This window comes from Lathyrus oleraceus, chromosome 6 (genome assembly GCF_024323335.1).
Source record: "Lathyrus oleraceus cultivar Zhongwan6 chromosome 6, CAAS_Psat_ZW6_1.0, whole genome shotgun sequence".
Taxonomy (NCBI): Eukaryota; Viridiplantae; Streptophyta; class Magnoliopsida; order Fabales; family Fabaceae; genus Lathyrus; species Lathyrus oleraceus.
The window spans coordinates 203,888,271-203,906,196 of NC_066584.1; positions in this window are offsets into that span (position 1 = coordinate 203,888,271).

Below are 17,926 nucleotides of genomic sequence, written 5' to 3' on the forward strand. Positions count from 1 at the left end.
TGCTACTATGTTGGAGAATGGTCAAGAGGTTTCGTTGCCTACTACCAATTATGTTATGAACATTGCTAATGTTACGAAGGTGACCCGTAGTGGTCGTGTTTTTGGTCCTGTTTTCCCAAAATATGTAGAGGATGTCGTTAAGAAGGTTGATGTACCTGCAGCAAATCTGGTTAGTGCTCCAAAGTGTCAGTCTGGTGAATCCAGCAATTTGAAGCCAAATGATGATGATGAGGTACTAAGATTGATTAAGAAGAGCAAATTTAATATGGTGGAGCAGATGCTCCAAACTCCTTCCAAGATTTCAGTGTTGTCTCTACTCATGAATTCTGAAGCACACAGAGAAGCATTGCAAAAAATATTGGAGCAAGCATATGTTGAACATGATGTAATAGTGGATCAGTTTGACCATATCGTGGCTAACATCACTTCCTGCAACAACTTGAGCTTTTGTGATGAAGAACTTCCCGAGGAAGGCAGAAATCACAATCTAGCATTGCATATATTGATGAATTGTGAGGAGGATGCGTTTTCCAATATGTTGGTTGATACCGGTATTTCATTGAATGTACTCCCTAAATCAACCCTATCCACATTATCGTATCAAGGAGCTCTGATGAGATATTGTGGCGTGATTGTCAAGGCTTTTGACGGTTCTCACAAGACTGTTATTGGAGAGGTGGACCTTCTAGTAAAGATAGGTCTGAGTGATTTCCAAATTACTTTCCAAGTAATGGACATCCACCCAGCCTATAGCTGCTTGTTAGGAAGTCCATGGATACATGAAGCCGGAGATGTAACTTCCACTCTGCATCAAAAATTGAAATTTGTGAAGAATGGTAAGCTCGTCATTGTAGGTGGAGAAAAAGCTTTGTTAGTAAGTCATTTGTCATCTTTCTCGTATATAGAAGCTGAGGATGAGATTAGAACTCCATTCCAAGCTCTATCTATTATTGAAGAAAAGAGAGTTGGGGCACATATGTCCTCTTTTAAAGATGCTCAGAAGATTGTTGAAGATGATATTTCTGATCAGTGGGGACGGATGGTAGAGGTCATCGAGAACAAGAATTGAACCAGTTTGGGTTTCCAACAAGGGTTGTATGTTGTCAAAAATGGAGATGTGCAACCTAGTTTCCGTAGTGGAGGGTTCATTCATGGCAATGAACAACACTCAACTGCCGTGATCGAGGGGGATGAAGATGAAGGTTGCACCAATTTTGTGACGTATGGAAAAGCTTGCAACAATTGGATTGCTATCGATGTTCCTGTTAGTGTTCATCGCTCTAAGTAAATGCTTTTATTATTTTTTAAAATACATCTCCTATGCCTAAGGGAGAAGTGAACATTGTTAGGCATATTTCAATTTGATCATCAATAAAATGCAATTCTATTCTTCCACATCTATGATGTCTTATTTTTACTTTTCGCTTTTCTGAAAATGGTAATCACATAAAACATGATTAAATAAATAATAATTGTCCATCTGGATAATATTTGGTCACTATTCACTTCTCTAAAATCAAAATATCAAATCATTATGCAGGTTGGTTTCTAAACCCATTTAATACAATGATTCTACTCCTTCTCCAAACTTTTAATTCCTTGTGTTTGAGGCTGAGGAAGAAAGTGATGAAGAGGTGTCTGATGAATTGTCTTGTCTACTTGAGCAGATGAAAAAGCCATTCAGCCATTCGAAGAGCAGATTGAGCTAGTCAACTTGGGTTCTGAAGATGATGTGAAGGAAGTCAAGATTGGGTCTCAATTGTGTCTAGAGGTTAAGAAGGGTTTGATCGATCTTCTTCGAGAGTATTTAGATGTGTTTGCCTGGTCCTATCAAGACATGCTTGGTTTGGATTCTGAGATTGTGGAGCACAACTTGTCATTGAAGCCAGAATGCATGCCAGTCAAGCAGAAGTTGAGGAGGACTCATCCTGATATGGCAGTAAAGATCAAAGAAGAAGTGCAAAAGAAGATTGATGCCGATTTCCTTGTTACTGTTGAGTATCCACAATGGGTGTCCAATATTGTGCCCGTTCCAAAGAAGGATGGAAAAGTCTGTATGTGTGTTGTTTATAGAGATTTGAACAAAGCCAGTTCGAAAGATGATTTCCCTCTACAATACATTGATATATTGGTAGACAACACAACTAAATTCAAAGTCTTTTTGACCCTAAGATCCCTCATGCAATTTCATCATAAGCATTAGCGTTGGGATCATACCTTGGCATCCTCCTTACCCCTCTTTCATTGGGTTTGTTTTGGGAGAGATCACCAAGCACCATGTGATTGTATCATACTTGTATTTTACCATTTTTAATAACCAAAATACCAAAAATTTATCTTTGTATTTGCCTAACTCTTTTGTAGGTAGGGCATGATCATCAAAATTTATCAAGTTCACACCTAGGGTTTGAGACCCTCATGGCTAAAAGCACAACCAAAGATTGATCCACAATGTCTCAAAGCATCATATTTGAGTCCCAATGATTCCTACATGTTATATTGATCAAGAATTCTTCAAGAGTTTGGAAGTGATTTGCCTTGGAAACCCTAGTTTGACTATGTATCTTAAGTAACTTCTCCAATAAGCTATCTCACCATTTGATTAATTTTATCAAGGGACACTTCAAATTTCCATCATTTTATGCATATATGATCTACCATGAGCCAAGAAAGTCAAGATAATTGAAGGTCAGCATGTTGGTTGATGGTGGTTGGCCAGATGAATTCATCTGATCAAAATTGGGTCTCCCTAGACCCTATCTCCTAAAATTTACACCATATGAAAATGATTCCAAGAGCAACGTTACTCTAAATGACATTCCTAACAACTTTCATGTTGAGACCTAGAGCTAGTTTTTCTTTGAAAATCATTTTCTATGTTGAAACATTATAGGTCATTTTGTCTAAACCCTAATTTGAAATTCAATTTCCTAAGGCCATAACTTGCTCAATTTTTATGAGATAGAATATTTCCAAGTTGCACAATCAAATTCAAGATGTCTACTTCAATGTTTATGTTTGGAGTGAGAGCTAATTCAACTTTTATGAGCATGTGATATGAGGATACATTATAGGTCATTTTTGACCTATACCATTGAACAAGTGATTTTTCCAAACTTCAAAAATACATAACTCTATCATTATAAATCCAAATGACATGAAATTGGTGACCATTTTGAAGGTCTTTGAAATACATGTAACTTTAATGAAGACACCTTTCTCATTTGAAGCTTACATAAAAAGTTAAGCAAGGTGGAATATTGAGATATATGGCTTGACACTTAGAAAAAATTTCAACATGTTGAAATTTCCAAACTTCCACCTCCAAATTCACCATGATCCAAGTTCCAAATGAAAAAGTGTTCAACATCAAACTTGTTCCCCTTTGTCTAAGCTTTCCAAAGAACCCAATTTCATGCATTTTGGACAAAGTTTGCTAGGTCTACGCATGGCTTTAACAGAGCTGCATGATTGGAGGAAATCAAATGCCAAAAATCACATTTCATTTTGCCTTGAGATCCAAGCATGATTTGAACTTCAGAACAGATGCAAGTGGAACAAATTGTATTACTTATTGGGCCTGTACACGACCACGCAAGCTTGTGCATGAAATGTCCAAAATTAGCAATTTTTCAAGTGTGCAAATATCAGTCCCAATTGCTATAAATATAGGCCCTTGAAGCTCAATTCAAACAGACCTTGTGCGCCAGCTTTGCCCCCCAATTCAAACCCTCCCATTTCAAAGGAAAACCTGATAATTTTCAAGTTGAAAATTGAGTTTGAATCTCATTGTTTGGAGATTCAAGAACTCCAGGATCCAAAGCTTTGTACCATTGCCAAACCTCTCCTGCAAGCTTCTCAAGTGTGATCAGATCAAGGTTGAAGCAAGCAAGATCCATTTCTGCACAGTATTGAAGGTAAATTTCAGAAAACTTCATCTCTTTGATTCTCACTAAATTCTAATCAATTCTCTTGGATCTTTGGTTGTCTGAAGTCCTACCAATATAGGCAAGAAGATTGAGTTGCTTTGAGGTCAAATCGAAGCAACTCAGTAGTCACACCTCAAAATTCAACTCCTCATATCTTTTTATATATTTGGAGTTAGTTAAAATTGAGGTCAGATTCGTGCTCTACGCCATTTTTTCTTTCAGATCATGTCCTCCTTTTTTATTTTGATGATGGTTGAGGGTGGACCAGTCCGGTGAGGTCCACCGAAGAAGAAGACCGAAGCTTTGGCTCCGGTGGTGTTTTAGCACATCTCCCAGCCACAGGATCCATTCAATTTGTTTTAATCTTAGGCATTGGTTTTGATTACCACACGTGTGGTGCGCTGACTGAGTTCCCCCATGGAACGCACGTTTCTATCCACTTGATCTGCCACCTCAATTAATGAGGGAGATCAAGTGGCTCACTTTTTTTTTTTTTTTGATTTTTCATTAATTCATATTAATTTTAATATTGATCCAAAAAATATGAGAGTCTCACCAAATTTTTTTAAATAAATTCCTCTTTCATATTTTAAATTAAAATTTTTTTTTGGATCATTATTAATATTTTTCATGATTTAATTGATTTTGTGAATATTTTTAATTGATTAAAAATACTTTTAAGTATTTAAAAATTCTGAATTTTTTTTCTCCAAGGTCCTTTGACCTTGTTTGACCTATGATATCATGGACATTTGTTTGGTGTTTTGATGAGGTTTTAGGAATTTGACAAACCATATTTAATTTAAATGCATTATTTTAGTATTTTAAATTGAATAAATGCCAAATAATTGTGTTGATCTCTTGTGATGGTTTGTGTATGTTTGAGTTCTATTGTTGGGCCTTGGTCAAGTTTGATTTGACTTTGCTAGGTTAATTTCATTGGATTTAGAGGATTGATGGAATGTAAATTCCATCTCCCAAAATGAATGAATGATATTAATTTGGTAAAAGTCCTCCTTTGACCGATTTGAGTTATAATTCATTCCCCTCCCTCTTCATTTACTTCCCTTTCTTTATGCATTCATTTCATTTAGTTTATGATGTCTCTAAATCCTAAGGCTAGTTGATTGCAAAATTGACATAAGTATGGATGAGATTAGGCCACCTCTTTTGCATATTCTTTTTGTGTGTAGTATGTTTCATGAGCATAGTCCATTATACTATGTCTCTAACATGCATTAATAACAAAATTCTATTCCCCGACCTCAAATAGTTGTGACTTCTACATAAGTTCAATTACGATTGCTTAACATAACGCTAAATTTTTGACACAAAAGCCATAGCATTCTAGTTAGTGAGATTGTAAGTCTCCCCTCTTTCATGGTATTGTGTGGAAACTTGGCCTTTTTTTCCTTCCTTTGGAAGATGTCTTGGTTCAAGGATCCATGCTTGTGATAAGTGGGTTGAGTGTTCTCCAAAGAATGACTTAAAACAAAAGCAAAAGCAAAATAATACTAAATTCTAACTTATTAACAACTAACATTTAATTTCAAGTCCTTTATTTTAATGCACTTTAATTATTAAGTTCTATTCATTTTCCATTATTCATACTATAGCGGGGTATTCGTTACCTTTAGATTTATTGACTAAATCAAAAGTAAATCATACAATTCGAGTCGCCACCACACTTCTATTTATCCAAAGGAAAGGTTAGAAAGCGAACAAAAACCGAGAAGTTTTATCAAATAAAAAACTAATAAAAATGTCAGAGATCTGGGTAAGGGGGTTGGTTATGCAATGGGAAGGTTTTAAGCACCCAAAACATCCTTAGTACTCTAAGGGAGCCCTTTTTATAAATGTTGTAAGGTAGGTTGGTATTTGTGAAAAAATATTTGTGAAAACATGATTGGGGAGATGAGAGAAGAATATACAAATTATTTACAATTTTGTGTTTGAATGGATGAACCCATTGCCTACGTACCATCTTAAAAAGGTTGGATCGAAACCTCGTAGTTCGGGGTAAAAATCTCAAAACAAGTTGGTGAAATGATTGGTCAAAAGCCTTAAGGTCTTTCGTTATCAAAGGGAGAAAACTCAACCTAAAACCACAAATCCACCATGTGAGGAGAGCTTCAACATGCCAGTGAGGGGTTAACCCTAAAATAAGCATGGAAGACTTATAGTCCATCACTAAAGATATAGGTGAGTATTATATCAACCTCAAGGATAACTCAAACCTAATAGCTAATGTTTATGAAAAGCTTGGGCAAGAGTGGCCATTGAAACCACAAAAACAATTGAGTGAGTTGTATTTACCAATGAAAAGTATTAACAAAGTAAGGTTAAAGTTGACTTAGGATTCAATTCGAAATAAGTGTTATGAAAAGAGTTTGGAAAATCAAAAGCATAATGCTTAGGTTTCTAATTTTGAAAAAAAAGCAATGTTAATGTTTGCACAAAAGTTTGGCTTGGGTTAGAATGGAGATAAGAAGAGAATGGCTAAGGTCCTAAACATGCAAAGATGAAGGAGGAGAAATAAAACCACAATGGAGTTCCTTTCTTGAGATCATAGTGATGATCCAAGTTGCTCCTATCCTTTGGAATTAGCAAGAAATAAGCAAATAACTCAAGCAATCAAGCAAACAATCAAGCAAGCTCCTGGGAATCTTCAAATGGCTTTGTATCTCTCACTTTGGATGCTCATGACAATGGTTCTTCTACTTGGCAACTTTGGGATCCCTAGCACACAAGAACACACAAATCAAAGAGTTCCACAATGCAATAGAAAGAATGGACAAGAGGGAGTTTAGAATTAAGTCCTTTCCAAGCCTTCTTCAAGATTAAGCATTCTAAAGCCATGAGGCCTAGTTTCTCTTTGACATTTTTCTTCTTTTATAGCATTCTAAAGGCATGAGGCCTAGTTGCTCTTTGACTTTATTTAGCATAGGTAAGGTCCTAAAATCTAAGTCCTTTTGTCCATTTGCATTTGGTTCACACAAACAAAGACAACACAGGCACAATAGTATATACACAATAATGTGGTCAAGTGAGCAAAAGGCAAATTGCATTAACATAAACATGAGCTCGAGTGAGCAAAGGGCAAAAGCAAATGAATTAATGTGCAAGAATATAAATTGCATAAAAGTAAATTGCAAGAATTAAATGACTTGAATTAAAAGTTAGTCATTAGTAGTTAGTCTTAGTGTGCCATAAGGCAATTTAGCGCTATGTTAAGCAATCCTAAGTGAACTAATGTAGTAGTCACACCTATCTGAGGCCGGTCAATAAAACTATAGGCAATAAACACAAGTTAGAGACCATGACTAGTAAGCCAAGCTCCTACAACTTGCCATGCCAAAAGAAAAGAAGAATGATATTGTATTGATTTAGGTTTTTTGCTTTACCAAGAAGCAACTTATCCTTGATGCAAAGTCATTCACTTGATCTTTGATCAATATGAATTAGATTTGAATCAAGGAAGGTTAAGCCTATCATATGTAAAGGCTAACCACCAATCTTTAACTCATTGATCAAAAAGAAAAAAGATGAAGAAGAAGATGAATAAGAATGTACATAAGTTGAAATTCAAATGAAACAACCAACAGACATTGATAAAACATGAATAGAATTAAAGTCAATCAATGGTAAACAGAAGCAAGATGAAGCTTAAAGGTCAAGAAACAAATAAAATATTTTTGGTATTTTTAAAAATTAAAATAATACTTGAATTAAAATAAACAATAAAAGGTCAAACTTCAATTCCATTTCAAATCAACTTGGAAAAGTCCAAATGGATCATCATAAGTTCAACAAGGTCAAACAAAGTTTGACAAAAATTTTCAGCATTTTTGGAAACCAAAAACTATTTTTAAACAATTAAAAATGAATAAAAAATAACATAATTGAACTAAAATCTCAAATAAATCTCAAATCAATTAAAAAATTGATGAGAATATTTTTCATAGATCCATCATCATTCAAAGATATTAAGAAAATATTTTTGCATTTTTTGAATATTGGAAACGATTTAAAATGAATTAAAAATAACCAGAAAAGAGAAAATTCATAAAAAATATTAAATGACATCATAAAAAATATTAAAAAATCATTTTTAGAAACTAGAATTAAAAAGAGAAATAATGCAATTGGTCTAATATTTTTTGGAATTAAAATGAAAGAGTTATGAATTTTTGAAATAAAATGAAATAAAAGAAAATAGAATAGAAAAATCAGAAAATAGAAAAAGCTTGGCACGTTAGATCTGATCTTATTAACTGACATGGCACATCAGACGGCTCTCAGGCGCGCGCCCATGGTAGGCATTGGTCAAAGGAGACACACGCAACATTAAAAATAGTCATAACATCCAAGCGCCATGATTCAATCTGGAAATCATAACCAACGGCCCAGATGAAATCTGGCATGGTGGAGGGTGGTGTCACCACCGTCTTCTCCCGTGAGCATGCCAGCTCCGGTGACATTTCCAGGTTATGAAAACTTGATGAAAACACGCGATCCTCATATCATTGGAAAGCTGAGGTGATGTACATCACCCCTGTGCCATTGGTTTCTCCTCTAGACTCTCATAGAAGGAGAAATCTAAGAGAGAAAATTATGGTGTTCAATCTGAACTTGATGAACTCGTGAAATTAAATGCACCAATCAATTGCCTCTTATGAGAGGACTTTAGAGGAACCAGCAAACACAAGAAATGAGCAATATTTTTGGAGTTTCGAATCAAAACAGTTTGAGGGAAAACCTTTGAATAGCAGCTTTCAAACATTAGATCCACTCCAATTCTCTTGTGCAGCTTGTTCTTGAGATGGAAAGGAAGTGAGGCTTAGGAATTAGAGTTCAATAATCCACCAAGGAAGTTGAAAATTGAAACTGAAAAATTGAAGAGAAAATGCAAAATTCGTTTAGGTGAGGTATGGGGATTCAGTTCTGCAGCATGTAAGGCGCCTTAAGGTTGATCATGAATGAAGCTGAGCATCTCTATTTATAGCAAATGATGAGGCAAGCAATGCAAAGTTCATGTGCATGTGGAATGAGGGCCTCCATGCATGGGCCTGTACAGGCGCATGGGAGGCCCAAATGCAATTGGTTATGCATGCTGAAGTCATATAATTCAGGTTTGGACGTGTACATTTGATGGAATTGGCTTATGCACAAAGTTCTCACACAGTTTCCATAAATGCACACAAATTTCCACCTCTTCGAAAATGCACTTTGCAAAAATGAAACATGGCCATATGGGTAATGGTTGGAAAGGTCTTGACATGAGGAACAATTGTTATGTTGAACAAAAATCCATTTGGTGTTGGGAAATTAATGAAAACAGGCCATAAAGTTCATGGTGCAAAACATGTGTATGAGAATTTTGCCAAGATGGACAACCTTCAAGCCCTTCTTTTTCAATGATTTAAGCTCCAAATGACAAAACCTTAAACATCAAAGTGTTAGATCCTTTCAAGACAATCAATTTGTACTCAAATTGTGCATCATTTAGATTTTTGATGAGGAAGTTATGGGCATTTGAAGTTGGACTTTTTCAAGATTCAATGGCTTTGATCCAAAGTGACCTATAATGTTTTGTATTATCACATGTGTTTATTTTAGGATTATGAAAATTTGTTCAACTCAAAAAATTAAGTATACATCTTAAAATTTCCAATGCATTTGATCCCACCTCCAAATCATAAAAAATGAGTGAGTTAGGTCCTTGGGAAGTTGACCCAAAATTAGGGTTTCTGTCAAAATGACCTATAATGTTTTGAAATGAATGATGACCTTCCAAGCTTCAAATCAATTTTTTATGAACATGAAAGTTATTCATATGATTCTTAAGAACGTTTTTTATATTGGGGTCATCTTCATTTGACAAACACGTCAAAAGTTAGGTCTCAGTGGATTTCAAAATAGTCAGATGAATTAACTGATCAACTTCTCAAGTCCAAACTTCAAATATTGATGAATTGATGATTGACGATACTCAAATAAGCTCAAACATGAATTAAATGATGAATGAAAGAACTTCCCTTGATTGTATTTGATCGTGGTTTGAGGTTGCTTCATGAGCAAGGCACAGTCAATGCACAAATGAATTGGGGTTTCCTTGGGAAACAAGCCTCAAGCCCTTTGGCTTATCTTGATCAAATTGACAAATTGAGATACTTGGGAGGAATATATGATGATTGAGAGCTTTGTGAACCATTGTCATGCTTGATTTCAACTTCATCTGGTCACATTAATGAGCTTAGGGGTCTCCTATGAGCCTTGGATCACATGATTGCTCAAGCTACAAAACAAACAAAGTTAGTGACATATTCTTTGTGCTTTTGGTTAGTAAACAAAATAAGAAAAGAAATGATATACAATTCAAGCATGCTTGGTGGTCTCAAACCAACTCACACAAGTCCCCACCCTAGGGTTAAGGAGCCAAGATGTTATGATCCTTGAGGCAAATGCAAAGTGCAATGATATGATGCCATGAGGGATCTTAGGGTCAAAATTAGGGTCTTACAGATGCCCCTATTTAAGGTCATTCTAGCCGGAGAAGTGAAGGTTAAAATCTTCGTCTCGACGAGGTAGAATGGGTTTAAATAATAACAAAGAGACGAATTTTGGTCCCTAAGAGACCTCAGGATGCGAATGTATGTATGCAAAAGTAAAATACTCTGTGGGGATATGTGTCCACAAAGGAAAAAAGAAATTAGGAGAAACTGAAAATCCATATGAGTAATACACTCATAAATGGGACAGAGACTCTGGGGACTGTAAGAACAAAAATTGTTCTACAACAGATTCCTTGATTTTGATGATAACAAAGGATGAAACCAAAAATGGCACCCTAACGAAAAGTTTCTAAGTGTGCAGGGTTCTAAAGAAAGAAGAAATAAATCTGATGATGTCATCAGATGCACAACAAGATCAGATACAAATTATCAAGTATCAGAAGCATCTAAAGTGGAATCTCGTTTCAAGAAGCTCTGACTCTGGACAAAACTGCAAAGTATCAGAAGCATCTGAACATGAAGTAAAGTCTAGAAGCTCTGACTCTGAACAAATGCCTTCTGGAAACTCTGAAATTTATCAGCGCTATCTGAACTCTCAAGAAATAACATCAGAAGCCAGATCCCAAGATTCTTCAGATACACGAAGACTCTAATCAGAATTGTTAATCATGATGAAGTAACGTTTAAGCCAAGTTAAAGTTCTGCAAATGGATTTCCTCAATTAGAAAGAGACGTTAATCTCCTCTTCCAAGAGAGAAGATACTACTTGTGGTAAGTAGTCACTTCTAAAAGAAAAAGTCTCCTGCAGAAGCTATTTATGGAATGGCGTAATTACATCTCATTATCCACCAGATTCAACTCTACTTCAACTCTATTTCAACACTACTTCAACTCCTATATAAATAGAGAAGAAATCAACTTTCAGTAAGCAAGAAATCACTAGCCAAAACTATACTGAAATTATATCACGCTCAAGAAAAACATCTTTGTTCTTCAAAGATTTTCACTAAGCTTTTGCTTATCAAGTGAAAAATTTGTTCTTAAGTTTGTAATATTTGCTTTCTTAGAAGCACTCTAGATTACACATCTTGTATCTAATTTTTATTTGATTTCCTCAAGTGACTCTTTGTAGTCTGTAGACTTGAGAGGACTAAGAGATTTTCTTCTCTCTTAGGGGTTGTTTGTAATCTTTCAAGATTAGTGGATTAAGTCCTTGTTGAAGGCGAAATCACCTTGGCCGGGTGGACTGGAGTAGCTTTGTGTTATAAGCGAACCAGTATAAAATCATTGTGTGATTTCATTTTGCAAAAGCGCTTATTTTTCAAACAATTCAAACCCCCCCTTTCTTGTTTTTCTCACCTTCAATTGGTATCAGAGCTCCGGCTCTGTTATTGATTTTCAAATCAAACACTTAACCGTGTAGAGAGATCCAGTGCGAGAAAAACAAATGGCCCAATCAAATGAAAGAGATTCTTACAATGCCAAGCCTCCTGTCTTTGATGGAGAAAAATTTGATTACTGGAAAGATAGAATAGAAAGTTTCTTTCTGGGTTATGATGCTGACCTCTGGGACATTGTCACAGAAGGATACAAACCTCCAGTCTTAAATGGAGCTGAAGTTCCCAGAAGCAAAATGTCAGAAGATCAGAAACGTGAATTCAAGAATCACCACAAGGCCAGAACAATACTTCTAAATGCTATATCATACAACGAATACGAAAAGATCACCAACAGAGAGACGGCTAAAGATATACTTGACTCTCTGAAGATGACCCATGAAGGAAACTCCCAAGTCAAGGAGACGAAGGCTCTGGCGCTGATCCAGAAATATGAAGCCTTCAAGATGGAAGATGACGAAGCTATAGAAGCTATGTTTTCCAGATTCCAAACTCTTATTGCAGGTCTTAAAGTGCTAGACAAGGGATATACGACTGCAGATCATGTTAAGAAGATTGTCAGAAGTCTGCCAAAGAAATGGAGACCAATGGTTACTGCTCTGAAGTTATCAAAGGATCTGAACAATATCAGCCTTGAAGAACTTGTTAGTTCTCTCAGAAGCCATGAGATAGAACTGGAGGAGGATGAGCCTCAGAAAAGGAACAAGTCAGTGGCGCTGAAGTCCAGACCTGAAAGACGGAAGTCAGACAGAACCAAGGCTCTTCAAGCAGAAACTGCAGACACTGATGACTCTGAACCTGAAGACTCTGATGATGAAGAAGAGATGTCCCTACTAACCAGAAGAGTTAAGCAACTCTGGAGAAAGAGGAACAACAACAACTTCAGAAGATCAAGACCCAGAGGGGATCGATCAGAGTCAACTTCAAAAGGTAAACCTAACAAAGATATTACCTGTTTTGAATGTAAAGAAACAGGTCATTATAGAAATGAATGCCCCAAGCTGAAGAAAGATAACTCTAAGAAAGAAAGCTTCAAGAAAAATGCCTTCAGAACAAAGAAGGGATTAATGGCTACCTAGGACGATAGTGAATCCGAATCATCAGAATCTGACTCTGATGAACAGGCCAACGTAGCTCTTATGGCTACCACATCCAGCAGCTCAGATGAAGAATCTGAAGAGGTATTTTCTGAACTTTCTAGATCTGACTTAGAATCATGTTTATCAGAAACTCTTACCTCTCTTCAGAAATTAAAACAAAAAGTTAAAAACATTAAAGGCCTTCTTAAAGCAAAATCTGAAGAGTGTAGTAAACTTGAGACAACAATTCTAGCAAGAGATGATACAATCATATCTTTAACGTTAGAAAGAGATGAAGCTAAAACGAAAAGCTTAGAATTAGAAGAAGTGTTGTCTCAAGCACCACAAACTTCAAATGAAATTATTTATAAATATGAAGAAGCCTTTCAGAAGTTTCTGAAGAATGGAATAGATAGGAGTATTATGGCATCCATGATTTATGGAGTCAGTCAGAATAATAAAAGGGGAATTGGGTATGATTCTGAGGAAAATAAAACCTCTACCAGTAACCAGCCTAAATCTCCGTTTTCATATCATTACACACACACACAAGAACAAAAATTTAAGAATGATAGAAGACCCAAAGTTATAAGAAACTCTGGGAAGACTAATCTAAAAGGACCCAAGAGATTCTGGGTACCGAAAGATAAGATTATCTATGTTGCAGATATCCTATGCAGCAAAGTTCAGACACCAATCATGGTACCTGGACTCTGGATGCTCGCGACATATGACGGGAAGAAAGTCTATGTTCCAAAGCCTGGAACTTAAAGACGCTGGATTTGTAGGCTTCGGAGGAGATCAGAAAGGAAGGATCAGAGGCTCCGGAACCATTGGTAATGGTACTCTTCCCTCTATATCTGATGTTCTTTATGTAGAAGGATTAATGCATAACTTGTTATCCATAAGTCAATTAAGTGATAACGGTTATGATGTAATCTTTAATCAAAAAACGTGTAAAGCCATTAGTCAGAACGATGGGTCTGTCCTTTTCACAGGCAAGAGGAAAAACAACATTTATAAAATAAATCTTTCTGATTTAAAAGATCAAAATGTTAAATGTTTAATGTCAGTTCACGAAGAGCAATGGGTATGGCATAGACGCTTAGGCCACATTAGCATGAGAAAACTCTCTCAGCTAACTAAACTTGAGTTAGTCAGAGGCTTACCTAAACTGAAGTTTTCTTCAGATGCTCTGTGTGAAGCTTGTCAAAAAGGAAAGTTTTCAAAAACATCTTTTAAAAAGAAAAATGTTGTTTCTACCTCTAAGCCTCTGGAGCTTCTTCACATTGACTTATTCGGTCCTGTGAAAACAGCATCAGTCAATGGAAAGAAGTATGGACTAGTAATCGTTGATGATTACAACCGCTGGACATGGGTAAAATTCCTAAAGCACAAGAGTGAGTCTCACTCTGTATTCACCAGTTTCTGTTCTAAAGTGCAAAAAGAATTTGACTCTAAAATTGTTAGAGTCAGAAGTGATCATGGTGGAAAATTTGAAAATAAAGATTTTGAAGAATTATTTGATTCTAATAGAATATCCCATGATTTCTCCTGCCCTAGAACTCCACAACAAAATGGAGTTGTAGAGAGGAAGAATAGGACACTCCAAGAAATGGCCAGAACCATGATCAATGAAACAAATGTAGCAAAGCACTTTTGGGCAGAAGCTGTAAATACAGCGTGTTACATTCAGAATAGAATCTCTATTAGACCTATTCTGGAAAAGACTCCCTATGAACTGTGTAAGGGAAGAAAACCAAACATTTCATATTTTCATCCTTTTGGATGCATTTGTTTTATATTAAATACTAAAGAACATCTGAACAAGTTTGATTCCAAAGCACAGAAAGGTATTATGTTAGGATACTCAGAACGCTCTAAAGGCTATAGAGTATACAATACAGAAACCAAAATTGTGGAGGAATCAATTCATGTTAGATTTGATGATAAGCTTGACCCTGAAAAGTCAAAGCTAGTTGAAAAGTTTGCAGATTTAGAGATCACTCTGGTAGACTCTGAGAAAACTCCAGAAGCAACTGTCACTCCAGACTCTGAAGAAATTAAATCTCCAGAAATTCCAAGGAAAGTTAAAAGTCGTATTAACGTATCTGAAGATTTGATTTTGGGAAACAAAGATGAACCTGTTAGAACCAGATCTACCTTCAGAACTTCTGAAGATATTCCTCTGGGACTAGTGTCTCTGATTGAGCCTACGTCCTGTGATGAAGCTCTTCAAGATAACGATTGGGTGGCAGCTATGCAAGAAGAGTTAGATCAATTCTCCAAAAATGATGTCTGGGATCTTGTTCCTAAACCCAGAGGCACTCACGTCATTGGAACCAGATGGGTTTTCAGAAATAAACTGAACGAGAAAGGAGAAGTTGTCAGAAACAAAGCACGACTGGTAGCTCAAGGTTATAGTCAACAAGAAGGTATTGATTATAATGAAACCTTTGCTCCAGTCGCGAGGTTAGAATCTATTCGTCTTCTTGTATCTTTTGCTATTAATCACTCTATCAAATTATACCAAATGGATGTCAAGAGTGCATTTCTAAATGGTTATATTTCAGAAGAAGTGTATGTAAATCAACCTCCAGGTTTTGAAAATTCAAACTTTCCAGAACATGTTTTCAAACTTAAAAAATCTTTATATGGACTAAAACAAGCCCCCAGAGCTTGGTATGAACGTTTAAGCAATTTTCTTCTGGAACAAAATTTTATCAGAGGGAAAGTTGATTCTACACTCTTCTGTAAAAACCATAAAAATGATCTCGTGATATGCCAGATTTATGTTGATGACATTATTTTTGGTTCTGCTAATATCTCTGTTTGCCAAGAATTTTCTAAGTTAATGCAGGCAGAATTTGAAATGAGTTTAATGCAAGAACTAAAGTTCTTTCTGGGAATTCAAATTAATCAAACTCCAGAAGTCACATACATTCATCAAAGCAAGTACATTAAAGACGTTCTGAAGAAGTTTGACATGACTGAATGCAACTCTGCAAAAACTCCTATGCACCCAACTTGCATTCTGGAAAAGGAAGAGGTAAGCAACAAGGTTTGTCAGAAGCTCTATCGAGGTATGATAGGCTCTCTTCTCTATCTGACTGCTACTCGTCCTGATATTCTCTTTAGCGTCTGTCTTTGTGCCAGATTCCAATCAGATCCTAGAGAATCTCATTTAACAGCTGTTAAGAGAATTCTTAAGTATCTGAAAGGAACTCCTAACCTGGGCCTGATGTATGAGAAAACATCAGAGTATAGGCTTTCTGGTTATTGTGATGCAGATTATGCAGGAGATAGAATAGAACGAAAAAGCACATCTGGAAATTGCCAGCTTCTGGGAAACAACTTGATCTCCTGGGCTAGCAAAAGACAGTCAACAATCGCTCTATCAACTGCAGAAGCAGAATATATCTCAGCATCACTGTGCACAACTCAGATGCTCTGGATGAAACATCAGCTAGAAGATCTACAAATCTTTGAGAGTAACATTCCTATCTTTTGTGATAATACTGCTGCTATTTGTTTAAGTAAGAATCCTATTCTACATTCCAGAGCCAAACACATAGAAATTAAACATCATTTTATTAGAGACTATGTTCAGAAAGGAATAGTAACGCTGAAGTTCATTGATACAGAACATCAATGGGCAGATATCTTTACTAAGCCTCTAGCTGAAGATAGATTTCTTTTTATCTTAGAACATCTGAACATTAAAAATTGCCCTGAGTAAAATATGGCTCTGAACATGTAAAATGAGACTCTGATAAAAACAAATACACTTCTGCCTCTGACTCTGATACTTCTACAAGTTAAGAAGATATCTGAGTTAGAAATCTTCAGAAACCAATCCTTTGGTATTCCTGAAGATCAGATACATCAACACGTGGAACTCTGAGCGTCAAACTTTAGAACTTCTAGACAGCTGTCAAGAAATTCAAAAGGCAGACGTTTGAGTTTTCCTCGAGCAGTGTGCAAACTGTGGGATTAGACATTCATTTATTAGCTGTAATCATTTTTCCCCCCAAGCGTGCTATTTTGAGTATTGTGTCTAACGCATTCTGAGGTGTCGTTTTGCATGTGTTTGAACTTAGGTATATAAACACTTTTCTCACATTTCACACACTTATCACTCTCACTCACTCTTAAACCCTAAACCCTCTCTCGAAGTTTTCTCTGCAACTTCTTCAAATCTTCATCTTCTTCATCTCAATGGATGCTCAACAACAACAACTGTTCAACTACTCACAGCAAATGGAGTCAACTTCCACCGCTCAAACATCTACTGTTCCAACTCCAACCGTCACCGGTGTTTCTATAACCCCCGTTTATCAAGAACCTCACATTTTGGAACGTGAACGCCACATTCATCTTGCAACCTCCTTTGAAAATTTGGATGTACTGTGTGAATCGCTGCTAGATTTTGAGAACTTGAGAAGAAACGGTGTTGATCTTACTGAAGATCTTCACAAGCAAGGTTGGGAGAACTACTTCAACAGGCTTTATGGTCCCATTTACCCTCTTCTTGTCAAAGAATTTTGGAGACATGCTGATGCAGATGACCAGTTCATTGTTTCTTTTGTTCTGGGAGTGAAGATTGTCATCACTGAAGCATCAATTGCTTCCTTGCTGAACATGGAGACCACTGGAGGAAAGAGGATTTACAACATTCCTCCTAGGTCAAAACGCATCACTGAGGTTATCAACCCAACTATCTTCAAACCAAACGCTGAGGGAAATCCCTCTAAGAACAAGGAATTGCATCAGAACCTGAGAGTATGGTTGAAAATAATTCTGGGAACCATTCACCATCGCCCAGCCTCCAACTCCTCTGATTATATTAATGCTGATCAGAAACTCATTTTATATTGCATTCAGAAAGGTATCAAGATCAATCTCCCTGTTCTTCTTTTCAAATATCTAAGGAATTCTGTCAAAGACTCCAGAAACAGCTTGAAGCCAAGATCTTACATCCCTCTGGGAAGACTGCTTTCTGATGT